The sequence below is a fragment of the Puma concolor genome, chromosome B1, assembly GCF_028749965.1.
Source record: "Puma concolor isolate L17-30 chromosome B1, mPumCon1.1.hap2, whole genome shotgun sequence".
Classification (NCBI taxonomy): Eukaryota; Metazoa; Chordata; class Mammalia; order Carnivora; family Felidae; genus Puma; species Puma concolor.
In genome coordinates, this window is record NC_141670.1 from 182,237,672 (window position 1) to 182,264,596 (window position 26,925).

A 26,925-nucleotide genomic window follows, 5' to 3' on the forward strand; every position below is an offset into this window, starting at 1 on the left:
ACTTAAAAACAAAATCTTTAAAAAAAGTAGAATGCCCAGTCTATAGCACTTTGTTGTAGCGGCCCTAGAAAATGAATACATTCTCCAACTCTAAAATACTTATGGTTTAGGAGGAGCTGAGAGTTCAACAAACTCTGGGGGAAAAAAATGAATGCAGACTGGGAAAAAAAAAAAAGAATGGATGAAGATGGGGGTATTTGTATGATATACTAAGTCTGAGAGTTAATACAAGCAATGATATATATTCAGGAGCCACAGTCAACAAGCAAGCAAAGAAGCAGATAATATAAATTAATTAATATAAAGCTCCAATAACCATAACTGAAGAATAAATGTTAAGTGGCCTAATGAGGCCAAAGTAGTCTCTGCTGTGATAGAAAGAGGGGAGAGGACTAAAAAATCAATGTGAGAAGATAAAGAGTCACGAAGTCTCCAAATAAGGTAAACAATAAACCTTTAGTCCAAGTTTAATATTTTAAAATTTATGTAGTACAACTGGAACAATTAGGCACTTTCCGAGCCATTAATTTACAGAGAGCTTTCAAGTATTATTAAAGCTCTTCAAACTTTTATTCCTTAAAATTAAAAAAAAAAGTCTGCAAATATAAACAAGTAACAAAAACACAAGACTGTTATTTCCATGGATATGAATTTATCCAAACCAGTGCCAGGTGGTATTTACATTATGAGCATGGGTCATATTACATGTCATTTTCAACAAATAAAACTAGAAATACTTAATTTTAAACTGAGCCTCATGACCCTATGAATATACTGTGAGATCACCAACTGAACAACAGAGAATACGTCTAACAATTCCTTTCACTTTAAGGAAAGCGGGAACCTAGCTGAATGATGATCACAATTAGTTCTCTGCAGGTACTTGTCATTATTTAGAAATACACTTAGAAAATAGTACAGAGGTAGCTCAAAAATTAAAAATAGAAATACCACACTATCCAGTAATTCCACTACTGATTATTTACCCAAAGAAAACAACGTGAAACTAATTCAAAGGGATCTAGGCACCATTGCATTTATCACAGCATTATTTACAATAATCAAGATATGGAAGCAACCTAAGTGTCCATTAATAGATGAATGGATAAAGAAGATGCAGAATATATATAATATATATATATATAATATTATATACATATAATATATATATATTACATTATATATCTATATAATTACATTACACATTATATTATATTAGAGAGAGAAAAACAAATAGCAAATGATTTCACTTATCTGTGGAATCTAAAAACAAAACAAAACAAAACAAATGACCAAAGAAAGAAAAACAGAAGCAGGCCCATAAATACAGAGAACAAACTGGTGGTTATTGGAGGGGAAGGGGGTGAGGGATGGGTAAAATAGGTAAAGAGAATTAAGAAGCATATAATTTCAGTTATAAAATAGGGGCACCTGGGTGGCTTAGTCGGTTAAGCGGCCGACTTTGGCTCAGATCATGATTACATGGTTTGTGAGTTCGAGCCCCGCGTTGGGCTCTGTGCTGACAGCTGAGCCTGGAACCCACTTCAGATTCTGGGTCTTCCTCTGTCTCTGCATTCCACTGCTCACGCTCTGTCTCTCTCTGCCTCTCAAAACTGAATAAATGTTTTATATATATATACATATATATATGTATATAATAAATCACAGGAATGAAAATTACAGCATAGAGAATATAGTCAATCATATGGAGATAATGGTATATGGTGAACTACCCTTGGCTTGAGAAGCACTGTGTAATGTATAGAATTATCAAATCACTGTGCTGCACACCCGAAAACAAAGTACTATTGCATGTCAACTATATTTCAGTACTAAAATATTAATTAAATTAAATACAATTAAAAATATACATATCTCTATATCACATTTATATTTTTAAGTTACTAACACCAAAAGTTTACATTTTTTATTAGCAATTTTCTGATTTACTACTCTAATTCCAATTCTAGGTCACACTCTAATTCTTCTGATAAGTCTTCATCCTTATTTGTTTCCAATAGAATGAGGCAAGTTTCTAAAGATCATTAAGTCAATGTAACCAAGGAAAGTATAGCGCCCAAGAACTTTATCTCTGCCATAAATTCCTGAAAAGTTCTCAAGCATACATTAGCAAAACTTTACCCAATTTTATACATTTGTTTTGCTTGAAAGGATTTTAAAATGGCATCAAAATCCTCAGATATAATAGATAAATATTATTTTTAAAAATTTACTTAGAGCAAACTTCAATTCATTGAAGTCCATTTTCCTTTAAATCCTTATTGTAACATGAATGAAACACTTTAGGCATAATGTAGCTGGAACACGAAGTGGTTTCCTGAACAATCTAATGCGTTTATCCTCCTTCCTTATGCAGAAGTAGGATACAGAATAAAAGAGAAACTATTCTTTTATCCTAATATAACTGATAAATCAGAAAAAGAAATTACTTAGGCCCAAACAATCATCGTGTATTCATTGAGTTCGCTCTTTGACATAAATTCAGCAAAAATAAAATTCAATAATGCATCCTATTGCTGAGTAACAAGGGAAACCAATTATAACAATGATGGCCAATATGAGTAGGTAACATTTACTGAGTGCTTATTAACTGCCAGGCACTGGTCTAATTGCTTTACATGTATTAACGAAGTGAATTCTCATAAGCAAGATAAAAGATAGGCTCTATCATTATCTCCATTTTAATAACGAGAAAAATGAAGCACAGTGATATAAAAGAACCCACCCAAGATCAAACACTGAAAAGGGTCATTCTGGCTTCATAGTTCTTGCTTGCATTCATTTTGTTATGCTGCCTTTACAGAAGAAGATCTATATAGACAGCTTCATGTGAATGCCTCCAAAGAGCTGGGCATTATGTAGATGGTTTATGTGAATTGTCCACATTTCGTTGATGAGGGATTAGTATTTACCAAGGTTAAGCCATTCAAGGTCACAGCTACTCGAGGACGGCTGGAATTTGAATGTATGTGTGTCTGAATTCAAAGCTGGAATTCATATCACAGTGTTCACAACCAGGTTATAATGGACCCGAGTCTGGCAGAGGGGTCCAAACACTACTTCCCACATGCCAAATCCAGCCTATCACCATTTTTTAATAAATAAAGTCTTATTGGAGCTTATATAGACCATGCTCACTTAGCAATCTATGGCTTTCATGCTATAATGACAGAATGGAGTAATTGTGAGAGAGACACACAGAGGGAATGTCATGTAATGATGGAGGGAGAGATTGGAGTAATATAGCTCCAAGTCAAGGAACTCCAAGGACTTAACCACTGGAAGTTAGGAAACATCCTATCCAGAGTCTCAGAGTCACAGACTCTGAGTCGCAGACACCCTGATTTCAGACTTTTATCCCCCAGAACTGTATGATAATAAATTTCTGTTGCTTTAAGTGACCATTTTGTGATGATTCATTATGACAGCCCTAAGAAACTAATATAAATTCCCTTCTTGATATGTAGAGACAGAGGGTAGTGCTACGTTACTTAAACAGTGCATCAGAGGATTGCCAGCTAACCATCAACAATTTGTATTTTTTAGTAGACTTATAATCAGGAGGTGACTGCCCAGCCAGAGACTACATTTGCCTACCCCAATGGTTTCATTTGGGGCCATATAACTTGTACCCATCAATAGAGTATTAACGGGAACAATATGGCCAAAGTGGCAGGAAAGAAAGCAATCTGCTTTTTTCAGACTGCGTTCAGAAGATCTAGCCAATGGCTCAGCAGCCCGGTTGCGGGGGGGGGAGGCCGGTCACAAGATGGAAAGAGCCTGGGCCCTGAAAATGTGCCTGGACAAAACCTTACTCTCTGCCACCTGGTCTCTATGTGAGAGAAAAGCAACTTCCATTAGTTTAAGCCCCTAAATGGTGTGTTGTTGTTGTTGTTGTTGTTGTTGTTATATCAGCTAGCCTTACATCAACCACATGAGCTGTCAAGCACAAAATCAAGTTTCTCACCATTTCTAGAACTCGAACACCCTATATGTATTATATTATGATTGCCCTATAAATATTTGTAAAACCAAATGAGGAAAAACATCACCAATGTAAGTTCAGGAGCATAGCAGCCCAAATTCAAGCAACACCTGCCATCAGTATAAACTCCAAAATGAAGCCAAATAAAATATATGGCAGGAGAACATCCAAACTGCTGCTCTGTGGTGAACAAAAAATGAGAACTCTCAGACTTTTGGCCATCAGAGAAGTTTCCCAGTAACATGAAGTACAAAATCTAGTGATAAGACTCAGTTCTGGACAACTGAGAAAGAAAAGCACCCCAAAGACTAAAGTGATGCACCACCAAGACTGCCTGAAACCATTGCCAGACAAGAGGTTAGGACAAATGAGTCACGGACAGCTTTCCCTTCTGCAAGCAATGGCCTCCAAATGATGCCACCGAAACGCGATCTTTCCATGTGCGCCACAGGGAAATGGATGGGTGCTATTTTTGTACTTCCTAGACGGAACATCACACTTAGCAGTGTTTGTCAAAGATGGGTCTTTAGTGCTCCAACTCCACAGAAGCTATCCAGGATCAGAAAGAACAGTCACCTGCCTTGAATAAAGGAAGATGAGATGCCAAATGAGAACATTTCCAAATGAGATATTCTAAGTTTTGTTCTTTTTTTTGAGTAAGTCAGCTTGATTCCTTCCTGAATTTGCATAGGCTAAATTACACTTTACCTACTGATTTTTTATATTTCCCTTGCCCTTTTTTATAAGAAGTCCTAACGAGATGGCAGATCTGTTCCTGGGGAGGTTGCTGCTACAGAATCAGTGGTTCTGCTATCACCCTGGAACTGGCAATATATCTTATAATATTTCTGTGCTATCTGACAGAAGGAATCCGAGATGATAATGTTCTCCATGACTAGCTGGAGAAAAAAAAAAAAAGTTGGTAACATCTTCGGCTTTCGTTTGATTTGGTATATTTTTAATCCACTCTTTTTCATTTTACTAATTCTTTTTCATATGGGTGAACTATTTCTGCAGATAAAACCGAAAAAAGTAAAGAAAAACATCTTAGAGCGGAAGTCACACTATACGTGAGAGAAGCTAGAGTTACGGACAAAAACATCTGTCCACATATGGCTATGCAGATGCATTGCAACACTTTGGGGTTTGACAGCTTTACATTGGATGTGCTCATAAGTAAAAGAACAAATTGCTTTTGTTTTCCTGATTCTAAGACAACAGGCTTATGCTAGGGATCAAGAATTTTCAATATGAGATCCTGGCTTTCATCAGTCTCGCTTACATAAGCATAGATTTTTCTTTTTTTTTTTTCCCATCAGAGGGTTTATCATTCAGTTTTATGGTTTAAGTGCACATAGGACATAAAAGAATAGGAGAAAAAATTAGCCACAAGGAATTCTCATTACACAAACAGAAATATTTGAATAAGCATCATAAAATGGAAGGCACTGACGGTAACTCGTCGAAGTGGCTAAATCAGAAAATCTACAGTGCCTGTTCCTAAGTGCTTGGGAAAAGGTGGACAATTCAGCAAGAAATGTAAGTCAACAGTGCAATGGTTAAAATTGGGGTTTTGCAAACTGTAACGTTCTGTGTGATCCTAACATGCAAATGAACCTAAATCACCATTTCTTCATCTTAAAATAGCATTATAATAGATATTAAATGAGGTGATGTATGTAAAACACTTAGCACCATGCCTGGCATATAGAATTTCCCCAGAAATGATAGTTTTAAAAAGTGAATATTCATAACAGTTGGTATCATTAACTGAAGTCTTAGTTAGTAGTGCATGAATTTTTATTTCTGTCAGAATACATTTCTGACAGCACTACTGAAAAGTAGTGAAAATGATGGATTTTACAAGACACGTAATGATGGATAATAACTATTAATAATAACTAATGTGGCTTCAAATTTGAGCCTCTTTTAGGGAAAGATTTTGTGACATCCTCTTATAGAAACACCAGCCTGACTGACAGCCCTAAATTTTAACATATATTAAAAATACCAAGAGGGGCACCTGGGTGGCGCAGTCGGTTAAGCGTCTGGCTTCAGCCAGGTCACGATCTCGCGGTCTGTGAGTTGGAGCCCCGCGTCAGGCTCTGGGCTGATAGCTCAGAGCCTGGAGCCTGTTTCCGATTCTGTGTCTCCCTCTCTCTCTGCCCCTCCCCCATTCATGCTCTGTCTCTCTCTGTCCCAAAAATAAATAAACGTTGAAAAAAAAAATAAATAAAAAATAAAAAAAATAAAAATAAAAAATACCAAGCAATTTTTAAACTGTGTCCTAATCTGGGACTATACGTTACTTCCTCAAAATGAGAACTCCATCCCCGATAAAATTCAAACAGCTTTTTTCAGTAGCCCTACAATCGGACTGAAAAATGAATGTTATTTTCCCCTCAGGTGATCCATATGGGTGACAGGGAAAAATAGGCATATTCGACATCACTCGTGCATTCTGTCTTCTCCTTTCCCACAAGGAAAGTGGCAATACCAATGAATCACCAACCCTTCTGTGTGCTCCCACCAAGTGAAAGGCACTGTGCCAGTCTCTCAGATGGATACACGGATGTATAAAACATGCCTTCCTTCCCCCACGGAGCTTAGGTGATGAGACCCAGAAAAAAACATGAAAAGTATGAATGCAAAAGTTATTGTACCATATCAACAGAGAGACCATTCCATTGCTCTTGATAAACAACTATTTTATTGTTAGATGCCCTGGATTGTATGACAAATGTTCCAGATAATCACAAAGCATACCACAAACCTTATATATTTTCTCCCTGCTTGGACTGTATTCTTAAAAATTGAAATGATTTACTGGGGAGGGGGGGCGTTTAGGGAAAAATTAAATTGGCCCCTCACCTCCAGCCCCACCTTCTTGTACCTTAACACAAAGAGGCTAATAATACATGGGATAAATGAATCAAATCAGAACTGAAAGTTCAAACCAGCAATAATTCTCACTCTATGGCCGTGTTTCTGGAAAGCTGCAGAGCTCTGATCTAGGACCTGCATAGATAGCCTGGGCTGACATATCAATTTGATCTCATCACCCTAGGCAAACAGAAGCTTCAACTCCATCTGAATAGTAGCAACGGAAGGTGTTGAAAAGAAATTTCCTGTTTCTACCCCATGGATTTTAGTGTTAACTCATACTTAAGGGCAAAGCTGTATTTCATTTCTTTCTTGTTCCTCTTTTTTGTCTAGCTCTATATTCGATGGTGGGGTGGGGTGCGGTGGGGGCAGGCAGGGAAGAACAGCAAGTTTGCTGCCCTATCAAATGAAGGTCGCATGCAGAAACTTCTTCACTGGCCACGGGAGGGCTTTATCTGTCTTTTTTCAAGCCCTATTTTTCTGGAAATTATTGTCTTATTCCAGTTTACCATGTAAGGATTTCAGAGAAAGGAGTTAAAACACATCAAAAGGAACAATACTTTTTTGCTCAAGATACTATTTGTGGAAAGTGTTTTCCTTTTATGGTCATGGCTAGAAAGCAAATTATTGCTTAGCAAAGCTGTGTAAGCAAAATATCCATTCGCTTCATTTCACAAAAATGCAACCTGAAAAATTGAGCAGAAATGGTAGAAACTGCAGTAAATTTGCTCTAAAGTTATAGCAATCAGCCTAAAAATGCCTCTATTAAAAATCCCTAAGTCAAATAAGGAAGGCAGGAGTTTGTAATGGAAAGCACATGGACTTTGGGATCAAACAAATCTCAGTTTTTCTGTTTCAATCTTAGATACACAAACTAGATAAACATCCATTACTTTAAATTTACCATGTTAATAATAATTGTACTTCTTTCTTGGGGAAGTTCAAAGAATTTAATGAAATTGTTTAGGTTTGTTAGGTAGTAAGTAAACCTGTTATGTAATAAGTGAAATTAAATTTCTCAAACCACCCCTCATTACCAACATATAAATAGAGTTAAGCTTCCTAATATAGCCCTTTAGGTTGGAAATAGCAGCATCATTCATTTTGCCCAGTGAAGCAATGAGGCAAATGGTAGGGAAATGGTGAGGCAAACTGGAAGGAGACATGTGGTACCAAGCAGAAATAGAATAAGAGCTAATAAGAGAACTTCTAAAAGACAAAAATGGAGGCATATCATGTTCACTTGACAAATGGGAATTTAGCTATATGAGATCAGAAAAAAAAAGAGAGAGAGAAGAGACTGTGTCAAAGATTTTGTCCAATTTTCCACTATGTGACTATATATGTGACACTATATAACCCAACACGTGACTGAGATGATCGGAATGAATCGGTTTTTCCCTTGGTCACCTTGGTGCCAACCTTCTCCCAGCACATGAGACTCTTTCCATGACAACTGTAATTCAAGGGTCAAATACCACATAGTTTTCATGCAATGTATTCTACATGTATGACAATTACTTCGGCTGGTACCTAACCCGAGAGCCAATTACTCATCACCACAGAAAATACTGACTATATTGGAAAGATAGAAGGCATATGCATTTCTATCAGTTCTTTTCTAAGGTAATTTTCCTCAAAATATAATGCCTTATAAATCATTAAGAATATTTATAAATGATGACTTGTCTTCAATTGCTGTCTCATGGCCTAATTTCATGAGCTCTTAGAACTCTATAAGATTACTAGTTGATGTTTAATATCATTAAAGGAATCGTTGCTTAGAAGCTCAAGTCCTCTTTATGAAATTCATTGAGCCATCTACCAAATGATAGTCCAGTCTCTGATTAAAATCCCTAAGAGATGGGCACTCAGTATTTGCCAGTATTCCTATTTTATTTTGGATATGTCCCATTTAAAGGTTCTAATACTGATCGGAAGGCAGTTTTCTTCTAACTTCTGTTACTATCCTAGGTACTACAAGCTAATGACTCCTGAATATGACAGATCTTCAAATATTTGAAATTGAATAAATGACACCTTATAAATATCCCAAGTCTTATATTCTCCAAGTCCAATATTATTAATATCTTCAACCTTTCTTTGCATGGCCCTTTTACCACCCTGATTTCCTACCTCTTAAAAACAATTCCAATTTTTGAGTGTATTATGTAATTTGTGACATGAGATGGATAAAATTAAGCACAGTTGTTAGTCTGAAACCTTGAGAACTTTCCAGCTGAAATTTGCAACTGGCCCCCATACATAAGGGCAGGAAGAGATGGAAGAAATGGAAGAAAGAGGCAGATCCCTCCCCCACCCCAAAATGGTAAGTGGTGGGTTTAATAAGCAGGGGGACTTACATATGAGTCTTGTCTTGGGCAGATGCAAGACAAGTAGACTTCTGCCCGGGACATCACAATCTTACCAGTGTATACAGAGGCCCTACTTGGGTTCAGTCCCATGTATCACCCAGATGGTCTCAAACACACATGGCTCTTTCAAGGCTATGTCCTTGAAGATGGCTTTTACTATGGGCACAGTGGGCAGAACTTGCATTCCAAGGACAGGAGAGGGGGTTATAAGCCTCATTTCCAGGGTCCAGCTTGCGGGTCAACCAGTGGTCATGCCTTCGCGATGACCTCCTCTAATAACAATACAACTAGTGGGGTGTGACCAGTGTGAGACCATCTATCAGCTCCTTTTTCTCATACGCTATAATCTTAATCAGGCAGACAAAAATCACATGAACTCATTTTGTTGTGAAAGCTACACTCAGTGCTAACTTATGTTAAACTTATAATCACACAAAGTTCTGAAGATTTTTTTTTATCCATGTTGCTTTCAAAGTTTATCTCCCTTAATCTGCATTTGAACATGGCCTTCTTAAACATTTCCTCTTATCTCTATCAAGTAGCATCTTGTCAGACTCCATCCCTGATCCGGCCTGCAAGGACTTTTGCACGTATTCGCTTTGGGATGTTCTGGACCAGGTCACAGGATTCAGGCAATATGGAATATGGAAGAGCATCAGGAGTTTCCTCAGCTGAACTTTGAAAATGCAAACTTTTTCATTAACAGTGTAAGACAACTTGTTTAAAGAGAATAACACAAAGGCATCTAATTTTTGTGGACTGATTGTCTTGTACAATAGATAGCCTGTCATCTGTTTTAAGTTTCGTATATGTAGTCACAGATTCAGGAATAAAACAAATAAATAAATCTCACTATTTTCTCTAGTACACTAAGCTGGTATCCTTGACAACTATGTGATGTGGTGAGTGTGTGTGTGTGTGTGTGTGTGTGTGTGTGTGTTTTCCAATAATTTGTTTTTCTAATACAGAATTAAAGGACTGCCTCAGCATAACTGTTTATTAATTTTGAGCCTACCGCTTCTTTTTTTCAAGGAAGGAAGAAAGGGAAGTAATACTGCACGTATGGGTTTGCTTACACGTCTGTCTCTCATTACGAGCCTGAAAATACTGTGAAGTGAGGGGACATGTTATATTGGTTTTTGTGTCTAGTGTAATTAATATGCTCCTAATGTAATTAACACATTCCACTGAATGAATAAGTATATAAATAAATGAATGGAAAGGTCATATAATTCAAAATCAATGTGAGAACAAAGAAATGGTCTTGGAATAATTAACCAACTTCCTCTCTAGTTGCAGAATTCCTCTGCCAGTCTTTTGTGCACTGCGTTGAGCCGATTACAGATTAAAGTAATTACAGTGAATTCTTGATTACTGGCATGCGGTCTAGCTATTTTGTGGATTACCTATCACAACTAATTCCAAACTTATCTGCTGCCACCCAGCATATGTCTGAGTTACACTCAGCCTCAGTGATAGCAGCTGCACGCTTCAGGAAAGCACATTTTATGTTGATATTTCTGTGCGGAATATATAATTATGAAATTCATTCTGGTGGGGGTTGAAGAGAACCAACAAGCATTCCAAAATAAACTGCAGAGTTTGTTTGTTTTTTTAATTCCAAAAGAATATGGAATGACTGGGATAGAAAGTTTCAAACATTTCCACTGGATCTCTCCATAATAGCTTGAGGAAGCCTAATAAGTATCCAGTCTATTCCCACCCTAAGACTTGTGACCTACCTCTGGAATCATTGATAACCGATAATAATTGGACTATAGTAATTCTTTCTTTCATCCAACAAATATTTTTGAAGTGTTACACCGTACTGGGCAACATGCAAAGGTCAAAACTACAGCCTCCAGAAAGAAACACGGTGCTGCCTGCATCTTGATTGCAGCCCTGTAAGGTATACTTAGGATTTCTGACCTGCAGAGCTACAAACCAGTAAGTCTGTGTTGTTTTAAGCCACTACATTTGTAGTAATTTGATACGGCAGCTATAGGAGACTAACACAAATCTTCAATAAATAATCAATCAGATTAGACTTTAATCGAAATTGTGTAAAATAAAGACTGCAAGAAAATGGTATGTGTATGTACTGGAGAAAACTCACCGAAGTCGGGGTGTCAGGAAAAGTTTCCCTGACGTTGAAGCTGCGAGTTCAAAGAGAAGGAAGAGATTTCGAACTAAATGACATAAACGTGGAAGAGGTTTGCAGAGAGGGAGGGAGAGAGGCATGTATGAATGATCTGAGGAGAAAAGAAAGCTGGTATATCTCAAAAGCTGAACAAGCCAGTGGGGATGATGCCAAGTGATGATGCCCAGTGAAGAGGCCTAAGGCAATTCTAGGGAAATAGCTGGAGATCAGACTAAATATGGCATTATAGACCATTTCACACATTTTCACCTTTATCCTCTGGCAAGTGGTGCGCTTGTGAGGGCTTTATATAGGACAGAGATGGAGCTAGATTTGTATTTTGAGATCATCTAGGTTCATTTTTGGTGTATGAATCGAATTGGGAAACAGCAGGTGAATATAGGAAGATCGCGATGGACACTCTCAGAGCAATACAGGTAAGACGTACTGGAGGCTGGTACTGGGGTGGATATAGAAAAATGTAGAGAAAGGGATGCATTCAGGATCTTTGGAGAGACGGACTGTATAGGAGTTGGTGATTATTTAAAGGTAGGATGACTAGAGCCGACAGCCGTGACTCCTAGTTACTGGTGTGGACAACGACCGGGACAGTTGTCTCACACACATACTGAGAGAAAAATATATATAAACATATATATTTATGTTTACATTATGTTTACATGTATATGTACACACACACACACACACACGTGTGTGTGTGTGTGTGTGTGTGTGTGTGTGTGTGTGTTGGTGAAGCAGCCTAGGGAAAAAGACCAAAGGTTCCTTTTTGGATCTGCTCAGATTGAGATATCTATGAGAAATTCATACAGACGTGGTCAGAACGAAACAGAAACACTGGGCTTTTAGTCTCCAGCGAGAAGGCACCTACGTAACATGTTTGCCTCCACTCCCTAACAAATCCGCAGCTGGCCTCAGAAATCTTTTCAACGTAGTGTTCCCCATAACAATCACAAAGTGAGGGAAGTTGGCAATGGAAAAGAAACCCTACTTTCTATGTTCTAGACTATGAGCAGTGGCAAATATTAAGCTGTTAGCGGAACCGCTCGTCAAAGGAAACATGCGAGTAGTACTCACATTATGGGAAATTTTAAAGGGCTTTTTGTGCTGCTTCCCACTTTTTTACTTGAATTTGATTTTTCTGGTTCTCATCAAAGACTCCCTCACAATGGGGAACCGATTTGTTTAAATAGACATGTGCCAACATCACTCATTTAAAAAACAAAACAAAACAAAACAACCTCTCAGTATGTAATTCTGGGTTATTTTACCATCACCATTACCAACCCCCGACATACAGGTACACACAACACACACACACACACACACACATACACACACGCTAAAACAGAAAAAATCAGTTCTGTTTCTCTTTTAGAATTTATTCTTCTGGTAACAATAAATTAAGTGTGTGTGTGTGTGTGTGTGTGTGTGTGTGTGTGTGTGTGTGTGTTTTAAACCTGAAGATGTTTCATACCTACAATTGTGCAAGGCAGTTAAGAATGTCTGCTTATATGCTTCTATGTGGAAGAAAAGCATATTTCCTATGTGGGTTTTTTCTGGCTACTGGAGATTATGGTCCCGTACATACGCTAAAAAATTTCACAATTCAATCCCTTTAATGTCATGTCCATCTTTATTTATTCATCATGTGATTCGCTATTGGAAGAGCCTGTGATGGTAAGCCCAGATCCCAGAGCTCTGGTCTCAGCCCCACTACTAAGTAAGTAGCCATTTCCTTTGTGGCAAACCACTTTTAATTGTCCCATGGATTTCCCCAATAAAATTAGAGTATTGCACTAATTTATTCGTAAATTTTTATGAAGCCTTAAAATTCTATAATGTTATTATAAGATTATAATGTTTTAGGTAGTCATTATGAAATTACACACTACATAGTAAACAAGACTCCCCTCCCCATGCACACATGGCTATCACATGTTATTACTGTATGACTGTAGAAGCACAATGTTCAACTGGAAAAAAAAAATGAACTACCATCTGAGGTGAAATAAAGATGATCTGAATAAGGAAAATAAAGAAAAAAACAATAGTCTACACATACGGTTGACAGGCTCAAAATAAAAGGTCAGTAGGTAAATTGAGCATAGAGGCGCTATGTGTGCTGGGGGTGGGGAGAAGTAGTTGATGTAAATCAAGTAATAAATGCCCCGATTTAACATTAGCTGTTGTGAAATTAAGTCACAGTGATTAACTAATGTTATCAGAGCAGAATCAGAAAGGTTTAAAACAATGGGAGCCTATGAAGATAATAAAATAAAACACAAGTCCCTTTTGCCATTAAAATTTTACCTGTCACTGACATTAGCGTTTTTCGGATTTTTTTTTTAAATCACAAATAGCAACAGATTTCTTGTAAACTATATCTATGCTGGAGTAGGAAAAAGGACTATTTTGCATATCTTTGACTATGATCATGTCTCCTATAGTTCAAGTTTAAGGCAATGGATGGACAACTCACAGCTAAGCTACATACAAGTTGGATGAGTCTCATAGACACGCTGTGATTTTGAACCAGAAAACAATTTTATTTTTTTCATTTTTTTAACATTTATTCATTTTTGAGAGACAGAGGGTAAGCAGGGGAGGGGCAGAGAGAGAGGGAGACATAGAATCTGAAGCAGGCTGCAGGCTTTGAGCTGTCAGCACAGCTCGAACCCACGAATTGTGCGATCATGGCCTGAGGCAAAGTCGGACACTCAACCGACTGAGCCACCCAGGCACCCTGGAAACAATTTTAAAACAGGAACACTGGCGTTGGAAATCAAGATGACAATTACCAGTGGAGAGGAGGTAAGAAGTGGTATTTGGGAAATGTTATTTATGGGAGGATGGCCTCATTTATATGTTGGTCTGTGAAGTAGTTAGATCGATGTGCTCCTTTTCTAATGACTTATTGACCTGTACACTTAAGGCTTGTGCAATTTTTTTGCGTGCAAATGTCAATATAAAAGTATCGCAAACATCTCCAATAAGTATATGGAGAAAAAGTATTAATACATAACAATGAGTCAGACTCACCTTTGAGAGTCATTCAGTGTTCAATATTCATGGAACATCTATCACGCTGAGGATATCTCCAGAGGCAGCCAACTACCCCTCACGCACTAAAACTCTTACAAGCCAATAGAAGTGAGACACCATATAAACAAATGGTTACAATGCAGTGCAGTAAACATTAGATGGAGGTTCTCAACCTCCACACTGCTGACATGTTGGCCTGGATAATTCTTTATTGTGGGAGTTTGGCTTGTGCATCATAGGATGCTGAACAGCATTCCGCTCGCTCAATGCAAATAGCACCGCCCCTGGTGGTGCCAGCTAAAAATGTCTCCAGAGATTGCCCCATGTTCCCGTATGGGTACAATAACCAGCAGTTGAGAATCATTGAATTAAGCCACATATGACAATCTGGGGTTACCAAATAGGGAATAGCGAACTGCATAATCGGAGAATGAGGCATCATTTTCTGGGCAGAAGACCAATACAATATCTTCTTCATTCCATAATATTTTGGAGCAAAAGGAAGTTATTCCATAACCACCAGGCAAAAGTCCAATTTCTCTTAGTGGCACTGTGATCCCAGAAAACAGAGAAACTAGAAAAAAAAAAAAAAGCTTTGAAACTGCAAAAGGGAGATTTGTATTGATAATGCTACAGCTTTCAAGCCAAAAAAAAACAAAAAACAAAAAAAAAAAAACAAAAAACAAAAAAACCTCCCTTAATTGGTTTTAATAAATATGGAAGAATTTATTTTACTTTAGTATTTGTCTTTTGCATAAGGCCAGAAAACCATTTTTTTTTTTTTATTTTCCTTCATTCCCTTCCTTCCTTCCTTAACTCACTTTGGACAGTAAATTCTTATGATGAGAATTATGTTTCCACAATCATGTGGTTCAGAGCTATACTAAATCAGCTGCATGGTACTATATTAAACCTTTAAAAATGTAGTGTTGCAGACACCAGGATGTCCGCGAAAACAAGTGTTTTCATTTCAAATAGGAAAGACTAAATCATGCGATGCTCCACTTGATGTCACTTATGACCCTTTTGTTGTTTAGCTGAGAAAAACAAACTACTGAGGAAAGACAGCGAAAGGCAAGATTTTTCTCAGTGATTTTATTTAAAACCTGCAGCAACTAAAGATTCAGCACAGGCAGCACACCCTAAAAGGATATTTGCAATTGGCATAAGTTGTTATCTTGGTAAAAACACGAGACAAAATACACTCTCAATTCGGAACTATAATTCTGTGATATCTCAATACACACACACTTGAGAACAGGCCTATTTCAGAGACAAATGTTCACAATTCACAATGGCCAAGCCATCGGGATGTAAATCTCTGCCTATATAAAAAGGAGGCCCTCGGCATGATTTTATACATTGTGATGGATAGGTTGCTAATGGCAAGGAAGTTTTCTGTGGGGGGACCAACATGATTCTGAGGGAAATATGTTAAGCTACAGAGAATTTCACACTGTTGGCATTTCTCTCTGAAATTCTTGGAGAGCACAGAACAGCTTCTGGCTTGCATCATTGCTAGGCATTTCCACAGGGTTTGTACACTAATCATAAGGAACACCTAATTATGAATTATTTTCCAATTTAAAGAAATGTATCATGAAACTAAAGATTAGAATTCAGAGGACCCAGGAAGCTAACTAGCAGTACAATATTAATGCTGAAACCACAGTTTCTCTGATCATAAAGTGAAGGGTTAAAGGCTATCTGTCAATTCCATGAAACTTTTTCGTCCTACTAGCAGACAGAAGAGAGAAGACTCTACTTTTTCATGTGCGCTTAATACAATTATATATTTCCATGCTTAGCATTTATACATAGTTTATCATTTAAACTAACAAGAGCAAAAGTGAATCTAAAGTTTAACTTTGAAAAAAAAAAGAAAGATTCAAATAGAAATGAAAAAAAACACACTGTATTTTCATGTTACTTACACATAACCTCTGGCTAAGCAAAATATGGTTATGTTCTACCACTTAAAATGTACCAACTGCCAATAATTGAGGAAATATTATTTTGACAAGTATATCCACAGGTATTTATAGCATCATTTTCTAAGCAAGAACAAAAATGAAAAGTTTCTAAAAATATCAAATAATATAGTATGATACGAGAAATTGATGAGTGGAAATTAATCCATTAATTTAACTCCACTGGATTTATGAATCATAATTTTTTAGACCTTTAGTATAGCTGAAAATCATCTTACTTAAATCCCTCAACTGATAGGTAATTATATAAGAGCTACCCAGCAGAAAATAAGGATTTGGGGGTCTTTGACATGTTACTGCTCTTTCAACATCACATGTATATACAGCTACTTTCCTCAGTGGTTATTATAACATAATAACATACACACATTAATTGCACAGATGCGCTGTTAGGAGAATCTAACAATCACCTGGCCAGTGATGTTATACAGCTTGCAGTGTATCACTAGGGAATCAGAACCAAGAGAATGGTGATGAATCAGAGAACAGTAATTACCTCTACCGGAAAAACAACTCAAGATCGTGTAATGCTGATGTTGAATCATTAGAAGCATCATCCTCACATTCAAAGAACAGCACTTTAAGTGTATAAGGTGAGGCTGCAGTGTAATACAACTGATTCAGTAGACAGCCCATGAATCTCTATGTCTCTCTCTTTTGCCGCTCTGCAATCACCTTTTCTTGATCATCAGGAAGTCAGATCTTTTGGCCACAAACCCCAATGGTCTATCCAAACCCAGTGTATGTAATATACTGTAAAATATGTAGGTCACAAGGGATTTGATTGTAATGATTTTGATACAGAAAAGTGTTCAATTTAAACAGCATCAAAACAATTCAATTCAAAAGCGGAGGGCCACAGACTGGGTGCTAGAGAATCAAACAAGTATAAAATGTTTGCTTTCTTCCATGAGCCTAATACCTACTAATCAAAAGTGCAATTAGCCTGCATACTCTACTGTGAGTCACATGTTAAACTTTGAAAGATGAAAAGAAAAGCTAATACATCCATATTTATTTTTACATGCAAATTTTTAATACAGTTTTAGCACCTCAAAATTTGAACATTATAAAGGAGCAGATAATGCTGGTCTAGGGCCTGGGGTAGATTGAGCAAGAGGGCATGTACTTGGGAAGAGAAGTTTCTGAGCAGATAAGCAGAACATCCTAGCAGTTGGTGTTTGTTCACATAGACGCCCAAAATATGTAAAGGATGAGGCATGATCTGAAAATTACAATGAATAGACAAGCCGTATTTGGGGAATTTAGCCTGACACCTTCCAATTTGAAGTGCAGGTGATACTTTACAAGTAAATGCTAGGTAATCATTTGTTTATACCTATCAGTGTCCTCTCTGCTCTATTTCCTGGGAGTATCCTGAAGAGATTTTTTTCCTGTTCAATAGTATGTGCTTTAACAATCAGAGAATTCACCAACCATTTTTCCCCTGGGAAATTTTGTTCTTTCCAAGACCCTCACTGGAGACAGAAAGGTCATGCTTTTGAAACCGGAGAAGCCTGGTGTTCCACTATTAACTAAACACATTGCAAAGTATTTGACCTCCTTGACCTCAGATTTGACCTCAGATTTCCCCATCTGCAAAATGGAATTAGTGAGAGCCACCTTTTAGAACTCTGAGAATCTAATCCCTGATTTATGTTTGTGCTTGAAAAGAACTTAATACATGTTAGATGCTACAACCAATGCTACTTCTCATGTTGTTTACTAATTTTCGTGTTTACCATCCCAGAAAACATCAAAGATTCCCAGCTTCAAGCATATCTTCATAAAAAGGTCACTTTTAGTCTTTCTTCTGAACTAACGTCCAAAGTACCAACGCATGGAGAAGGCTTCTTTCTCTTCTCCATGAGCTTTACGCAATCTTTACACTTTTCTGTATCAGGTAGAAACAAAATCTGGCTGGCTTTTACTTTCCTTTCCATCAACTACACTCTTTGCTTCCCTCACCAGAAATGATTTTGCCCTCTAACGAACCCTCTCCCCTGCATATACAGGGGAACAAAATTAACAGTTATTGTTTTTGAAATATGGCGCACTGAAAGGGCAGTTGACAAGTACTAAAACATATTTACTGGCTTCATCTGATGTCACTGCGATCTACTCATTGTAACCAAAAGGTTGATGAAATCTTTAAATGCTGAATCGTTATTACACATTGACCCTTCATGTCTTTGTTACCTAGCATTCAACTTTATATCACTGGTATTGGAAGGAGCCCAGGATGAAAACAACAATGTTTTGGATAGGCAAATAGAACGTTCTTAAAAAAAAAAGAAAAAAGAATTCACTGTAGTAAAAACAAAATGAACGGCTTCACTACAACAAGAGTAGCAATAATAAAGAACAAAAGAGGGGCGCCTGGGTGGCTCAGTCGGTTGAGCCCGGAGGCTGCTTCGGATTCTGTGTCTCCCTCTCTCTCTGCCCCTCCCCCGCTCATGCTCTGTCTCTCTCACTCTCAGAAATGAATTAATGTTAAAAAAAATTTTTTTAAAAGAATAAAAGAGAAAAGGAGAAAAACGATTTGTAGGAAGCAACATGGCTGTAAGATGTAGGGTTTAGTGTGAAAGGTACAGAGCGTTAACACTGTTGATCAAACACATCTGCGTAACCATCCTTCAGACCAGGCAAAATTCCTCTGGGCGAATGATGTTTCTTCCACTCTTCAATGATAAAATTGCACATAGTAAGTTGAAAGAATTCAAGACAGGAATTTAATATATTCAGCTCAGAAATTAGTCTCACATAGGACAGCTTACAGTAAAAAACAAAACAAAACAAAAGCTTTATGTGGCGTAGCAGCACAATAACAAGATAAAGAACTAAATGCCCAAGGGATCCAAACCCAGTGGTAAGAAATCAGTAAACAGCTAATTAGCGTGGTTACAGATACTAGGGCATTTGCCACTCTTGCCTAATAAAAGACCCTGTCCTTCTTACACAGATATTAGCAATATTACTTACTTATGCAGATAGTTTAAAAATAATTTATGGTATTATTTACTATTAACCTATTTATCCATAGGCCTACCTTTGAATATAATTCCAGGAATTAGTTACCTGCATGGTTAGAACACTAAGTATGTTCTCACTGGAAAGGAAAACTTACAACAGCAACAAAACGACAAAAATAGAAGATCAAAAAAAAAAAAAAAAAAAAGCAGAAGATGTAACTGGTTGGAGTGTTTTATAAAAAAAAATAAGAAAAATATCTGCAAAATATCACATATGGAAAGTAAATAGCCTAACAAATGAGAGATCTGGCAAATCAATAATGACTAAAATCAGGACAGGTTTGTGCAATAAAAATAAGAACAAACAACATGAAGAGGGGATTTAAAAATACATTCATATGTATGTTATATATATATTTTATATATTATATATATATATGTAATATATATTATGTGGATCAGAATGGTTAAATTTTTAAATATTGACAAAAATCTGTATTAGCCACGTTAAAGGGAAAGGCTACCTCAGGCATTATTGGCACTATATTATGGTATGAACCAATGCAGGGAAAATTTCATATGTACAGGAATAAATAAACCTCTGCTCAGAGATGTGACTGACAGTATGTTTGCCAAAATACTAACCGTGGGTTGGGGTGGCTGGTGTAAATTTCTACTTCTTTTTTAGAATTTTCTTCATTTAATTTTGTAACATTTAAAACCTATCCCCAAGTATGCATCATTTGCACAAAAGCAATAATGCTACTTTGTGGTGAAATGCAATTGCTCTTGTTAAGAGTTCAGCCCAAAGGAATCAGGGCACAAAGCAGAAGGCGGAGATCTCTGCTGTGATTCAACATAAACAAAGGAACAATGGTCCGAGGACAAAAGGGCTAACGTGTGACCTGGTTTTCCGGGGTCTCAAAATATAGTTCTAACAAAGCTAAGGCTGGTGCAAAGGGGCAGGTTGTGGGAGAGGCGAAACACCACATGAAGTGTCAGGATATTCATAACAGACCCTGTTATGTTGATGGTCCTCAGCAGGACCCGTGTGAATTTCAGTTCCTGCATCTCTAAAACGAGGAGTCTGGGCTCCAGTTCTGATGTGCTAAGGAGTTAAGTTCCCAAGAACACCTATTCATACCCCAGCCATGCTTTACTGATGCGAAAAAAGCCTTGTAAGTTTTGCAGGAAGCACTGCAGACAGAAATAAACTGAAATTATAGTGGAAAACAGTTAGCTCCGCATAAAAAGTTAACTTGGTGAAACCACATCCTTCATAAAGGTTAAGAGGTTGTGGTCTTTAACAAATAAGACGTTCTGAGTGAGGGGAGATAACTTCCCTGTGTCACCCTCAATAATAACGTTAATGACTTGATGAAAACAGCATCCAGACGGTCTAAAATGGTTAGGTTGCCACAGCATCGCTGAACTGAAGCAGACAGCGAAATTAGATTTCTAAAATATGCCTATTAAATGAAAGGCATTCAGAAAACACACCCCAGAAGGGAAGTCACTGTGAAAGGTAGCAAGGTTGCCAGGAGATTCAAACAAAAGGGGAAAAGAAGTTGTGTTTTGACAGTGGGTTTGAAAAGGTTTCATTCAAACATCACCATTAAACTTGTTTTCTAATTTCAGAAAGTATTTCATTACCTCTCCATTTCAACCTTCACGTTGACTCACCTCCACCACCGCTGTTCTTTGGTATTTGGAATATCTGACATCAGGGAGGCATTTGAAAATTAAAAAAAAAAAAAAGCTTCCAAAATTATTCTAAGAGTTAGATATACAATTCCACCGTCAAATCTTGCAGGATTTTGTGCGAATTACCTTTCTTCTTAGCGGCAAAAATATGGGTTTTGAGGGTCATTAAGCTCATATTTTCAGTAATTCACATATAGATCAACCTCTGTTTATTCTTATTATGTGAACAAATCATAGCCCTGGTTTACACTGATTTAAAACATATAAGTCAGAATATTGTAAGGAGTCGTAAAATGACCTAAAATTCATTTCAGTTACTTTCTTAAGCATTAACAGAATTCATATACATATATGTCAAATTGTGATTTTATATTTTATAAATATAAAAATGTGTTATCTACTTTCTACTGGTCTATGGCAACTGCAGAATATGGTTTCTGTTTTTAATATCTGACTTCCAAGCTTTAGTAACATCTTGTAATTTTGAATTATTTACGAAGCTCAAAGTTTAATCTATATCTCTTCTTTTACCTGCCTAAATTCTCAGCCTAAAAAGAAAAGAGAACATATTCTATTATGAAGAGTTGCTCCAAGCAATACCCAGGATTAATACAACTGCTCTCCATCCATGGAAGGGGAAGATCTCTGTTCTGTTCAAAAACAAAATGTAAAGACTCCAGAGGATTACTCCAAAATAGTGACTTACCAAAAAACAGAAAAATAGAGTGCTTTAAATCTCGTAAAACTACTTTCTTCTTTTTTTCTGTTTGCAATCTATTAATTTTTCTTGGCATAACTTCTTAGATGAACTAAATTTAGGTGTTAAGAGTTAGGAACACTTTGTTCAGAACTAACAAAGAAGTCACTGTATTTCCTAAAAATGTCCTCATTCCATCAAAAGTAAGAAAATGGGTTCAAGCAAAAAAAAAAAAAAAAAAAAATCAAGAGGGTTAAGTTCGTACCTGGTCCTTCCATAAAATTACTGTCACCGTATTCAGCTGATGATTACCCAGAGAGTGCCCCTTGCATTAACAATGCAGACAGATCCGACATTTTACTGATGGCACTGGCCATCCGGCAGATTAAAGCACAATGTAGATTTAATCTCCCCAATGACTTGATAGCCTCAAATGAAGGATTCTCAAATTTCATGGTTCTGACCTATTCAGGGTGAATAAGTGAATAATAAATTACCTGTCCCTAGCTCTGTAACAAGACAAAGAGCCGGATTAGGCCAGCCCTGTGCTAACTCTCATGTATTACTAAGTTTACCAACATAATCTGCATGCCACCGAGCAAAAGATCATCCTACTTAACAGATTTCAAGAAATTAACTTGCACTGATATATGACCCTATCTGATGCCAATCCAGTAAGGTGGTAGCAGCAGGTTACAGAGAAGCCAGATTTCAAGAGAGGCTCATTTGACTGGTGATTAAGGATAACTTCCAGCGAAAGTGATTTCTCATCAGGGAGGCAGGATGTGTTTGCTGCAAAGAGCAAAAGTGCCCACCGGCCAGCCAGACCGTTAGTCACAGCCACACCAAATGTGCGGGTCATGGCCACACTGGAGAGTCTGGCTAAACAGACAATAGACAAGTGATGTCTTGGGAAAAAGACAAAAGCCGAGAAACACATACACAAAGCACAACCGTAAAAGAAAAAGCAGCAGGTGTAGCCACCTTGATGTTGTGTTCCGAGTACGAGAAGCTAAGTGTCTTTAGAAAGCTTTAAGGTATGTTGTGCTTTCCCTAACTCACTCCAAACACAGTGCTGCCGACACATAGGCACCTGACCAACGCGCAGCTTCCGGTCTGTGTGGGCAGACCCACAAGTCACCCAGCAGCAGATCTGGTGGACACTGAAAATTAGCAATGAGCCTTCTGGCTGCTTGAAGAAAAGAAACCGGAAACACGGTAATGGCTAGATCGTGATGGTAGGTGAGTCACTTACCTCAGAACCACAAAGCTCCTAAGCAGAAAGGCATAGATAATAGCGCTTGCTTTGCCTGAAAATAGGTATAAAAATTATAAACACTACATAAAAGGTAATTCTTGTTTCTCTTGAATGCTCCTAGAAGTTTATTATTGCCCTCCCCCTCCGAAACCTCCCACCCTCCCCTTGTACTTTTTCAGAGGCCTTCAAACAGAGTTTCATGGTAAATAAGAACTATAAAAATTCAGACTTCTGGGGTGCCTGGGTGGCTCAGTCGGTGAAGCGTCCAACTTTGGCTTGGGTCATGATATTGCAGTTCGTGGGTTTGAATCTCGTGTCCGGCTCTGTGCTGGCAGATCAGAGCCCGAAGCCTGCTTCAGATTCTGTGCTGCTCTCTCTCTCTGCCCCTCCCCGGTTTGCCCTCTCTCTAAAAAATAAATACAGATTTAGAACACAATTCAGACTCCCGGGTGACACCATAAAAACCCTGCATGGCTCCAGTCGTTTTGCTGTTCCTTACCAAAGTTTCTTCATAATCTTTTCTGCGTAACCCCCAAGGACTTTCTGTCTCTGGAACATTGTCCTTTCCACGTAAGAAAGTGACAGGAGGTTCAAACTAGTGAATTTTAGAACCGGATAAGAAACTCAAAACCCTCACTTATTTTGGTTGAAATCTGGCCCAGAGAGAATAGGTAACCACAAAAAAAATTATACAGTTAGTAGGTGTTAAAGCTACTGAGTGGTAACAAAGTTCTCTTAATTTCTAGATCAGTGCTCAGTATCCGGAGACATTTTTGGGAAGAGAGAGCAAGTTCTTCCCGGCATCTAGTGCACAGAGTCCAGGGATTCTGTTAAACATCCTATATGCCCCACAAGAGAGAAATACACAGTCAAAAATGTCAAGATTGAGAAACTCTTATCTAGAGCATGAGGTGGGGAAATTGAGATTTTTTTAAATAGAAATTGTAATCAAGTTTAAATTATATCTTGAAATGTCAAAGCTGGTGTGTTAATAATGGTTTTCCTTTCAAATTCTCTGCCCAAATACACCATGAAACAGAATATGTTTCCAATTCTGCATAGAACTGGTATTTACTATCATCACATTTCATTTACCTTGAAATGTTAATTGCGGTACAGCAGGGCTCCATGGTTGATTTAAATTTACATTTGCTTTTAAATTTGATTAATCTAGTCTCTTAGGAGTCCATTCTTCCATAGCTACTCAGAGGGAAAATAGGCTTTTGAGTACACAACAATGTACAAAAAAAAAAAAAAATCCTGGCTGATTTGGTGGTTACATTTCACATCTAAAGTGACTTTAAGGGGCGCCTGGGTGGCGCAGTCGGTTAAGCGGCCGACTTCAGCCAGGTCACGATCTCGCGGTCCGTGAGTTCGAGCCCCGCATCAGGCTCTGGGCGGATGGCTCAGAGCCTGGAGCCTGTTTCCGATTCTGTGTCTCTCTCTCTCTCTGCCCCTCCCCCGTTCATGCTCTGTCTCTCTCTGTCCCAAAAATAAATAAAATGTTGAAAAAAAAAAATAAAGTGACTTTAAGTAGAAAAAAAAATAAGGGTTTCTTGCTAACAGAAGAATAAAATGTATCATCATTTATACTGGATATCTGTCCTGAATATCTTAGGCATGCCTTGACACAGTAGTAAATATCAGAGAAAATATAGCTTCAACTTACTTTCCATATTTCAGAAAATGTGCCACCCCTTATGAGTATCCATGTTTGATTAAAAAACAAATATAAATATATGAAACTTGAACTAGTCCTCTTAGGAGCCAATATGGTGGCTTACATAGCACCAGTTCCTATGTCTAGCCTCTGGCTCAATTTTCAACTATGCCTTCTGAGACTGACAGCTTGGACACCGCTGAACATGGGTCAGCTGCCTGCTGTAAGAAGGTTCTCATGGCTACGCCCACAAGAGGTGGTCAATGATAAATGGAAGAGAAAAAACACGTTTTAAATATCTAATATGTACAAAGTATTCTCTGAGACGTTGTATTCCTAACCCAGAAATGGCAAGTACCAGAAGCACCTTTCCCCTCCCAGGTTTCTCTAATCAATAATGTCAATTCCCCAATAATATGGATCCATCATAAAGTTTTTCCCAATTTAGTACTCCAAGAAGCCATGATGAATCAATCCTTATGAAGGAAGACTTTGAATGAATCCCATTTGCCATCCCTGATAAACATTAAGAGCATAAGTAAGAAACACTTTGCTGTTAAGGGAGGCTAAATCGACATTTTTAAACAGATTTTTTTTTTTCCTGAGACTGGTAGACCTGAGTTTAAACTCTGGTTCTGTTTCCATGTTAATTTCTATGAGTTACTCCACCTTAGCCTCCCACCCCAGGCAGAACAACTGGAAGCTTGTGAGGAAGGTTTTGGAATTTGGAGCGTGTAGTATTAAATAAGTGTTTCATGCGCAAAGCTTTAAAGTCCTTCTTCCTTTGGGGATTTTTCAGAAGAATTATTATGATTCAGTAAAGATCATCAAGTAGGGCTGTTTGATTTGATCACCAAGAGGTTTTCTACTCTACCACTCTTTGGGTTAACATATTAATAACTTGAGACTCCTCTAAGGAGTCTCACGAGATTAGGATTCTGGCTGATTAGAGAAAGCAGTATTACTGAAGCACAGATTCTCCCCTGACATATTTGAAGCTCTTAGTAGCCTGAGCTACAGCCTGGGGTCTCAAATAATTATTTTCCCCATCTCCTATCCAGCACCCACCCCCCCCAACACACCCCCATGCCTTTCACTCCCCTGACTTTGACACAATTGTTAAACTGCATAGTACATGGAACTGCAGGTATCAACATATAAGCGAATAGCCTTAATCGAATCTGATATGACTCTACAACTTGGTAAGTCGTGCCTTCTCATGCATTTTGTCATAGCCTCTTAAATATAAAACATGAAAGTGGCACAAAGTCACTCATCTCTCACCAGAAATAGAGATGCTTACATCACGATCCTTTTTCGATAGGCAAACACTATTCTTAGGTGTTCTGTTGAAATAAACAAATTAAAATAGCAGAGCATAAGTGGCAGTTTCCACCTATTTTCTCTACTTTCCTTATTTCATTTACTTTCCATCAACAAATTTCTTTTCCTAGGTTATAACTTAGTTGTTTTTTTTTTTTTTTTCCTGAGGGAAAAACACCAAGTTTCATTACTTCTATGTAGCCATAGAATGCAAGCTGATTTTTATGTGTATATGGGTGTTAGTTTTCAGGAGTAAAGTATTGTAATTTACTATCCCTCTCTAAATATATCTCAGGAGTGATGTATTTGATGTCAGTGGCTATCAAATTTATCACCTCAACAATACACTCCGAAGACAAATGAATGGTAGCCAGCTATGATCTGAATGTTTGTGTCTCCCTCGAAATTCACACGTTGGAATCCTAACGCCCACAGTGATGGTGTTAGGAAGTGGGGCCTCTGAGAAGTGAATGGGTCATATGGGTGGCACCTTCATGAATGGAATTAGTGGCCTTATAAAAGAGACCCCATGGAGCTTCCTCACCTCTTCTACCATTGGAGGATACAATGAGAAATCTGTTGTATACAACCAGGAGAAGATCCCCGTCAAACCATGAACTCAGACTTCCAGCCTTCTAGAACTGGGAGAAATAAATCTCCACTGTTTGTAACCTGCCCATTCTGTGGCATTTTGTTGTATAGCAGCCTGCATAGACTAAGACATCATCATTACTTAACAGAAACCATACCCTACTCGGTTTGCAAAGGTGGAGAAAAGGCAGAATGATAGTTCTAGTGCTATTTCGAAATCAAAACTTTCACATACATGATCTTACAGATAGCCACACAACTA

At 37.7% G+C, this 26,925-nt stretch overlaps 1 protein-coding gene and 1 pseudogene across 9 annotated transcripts in view; one reads left to right on the forward strand and one right to left on the reverse strand.

The window, feature by feature from the left end:
• The window catches only part of PCDH7 (protocadherin 7), a 424,848-nt gene that overhangs the window by 270,148 nt on the left and 127,775 nt on the right, over positions 1–26,925 (reverse strand). The gene's annotated exons all lie outside the window — the stretch shown is intronic.
• Positions 25,885–26,925, forward strand: part of LOC112859094 (uncharacterized) — a 46,212-nt pseudogene continuing 45,171 nt past the window's right edge.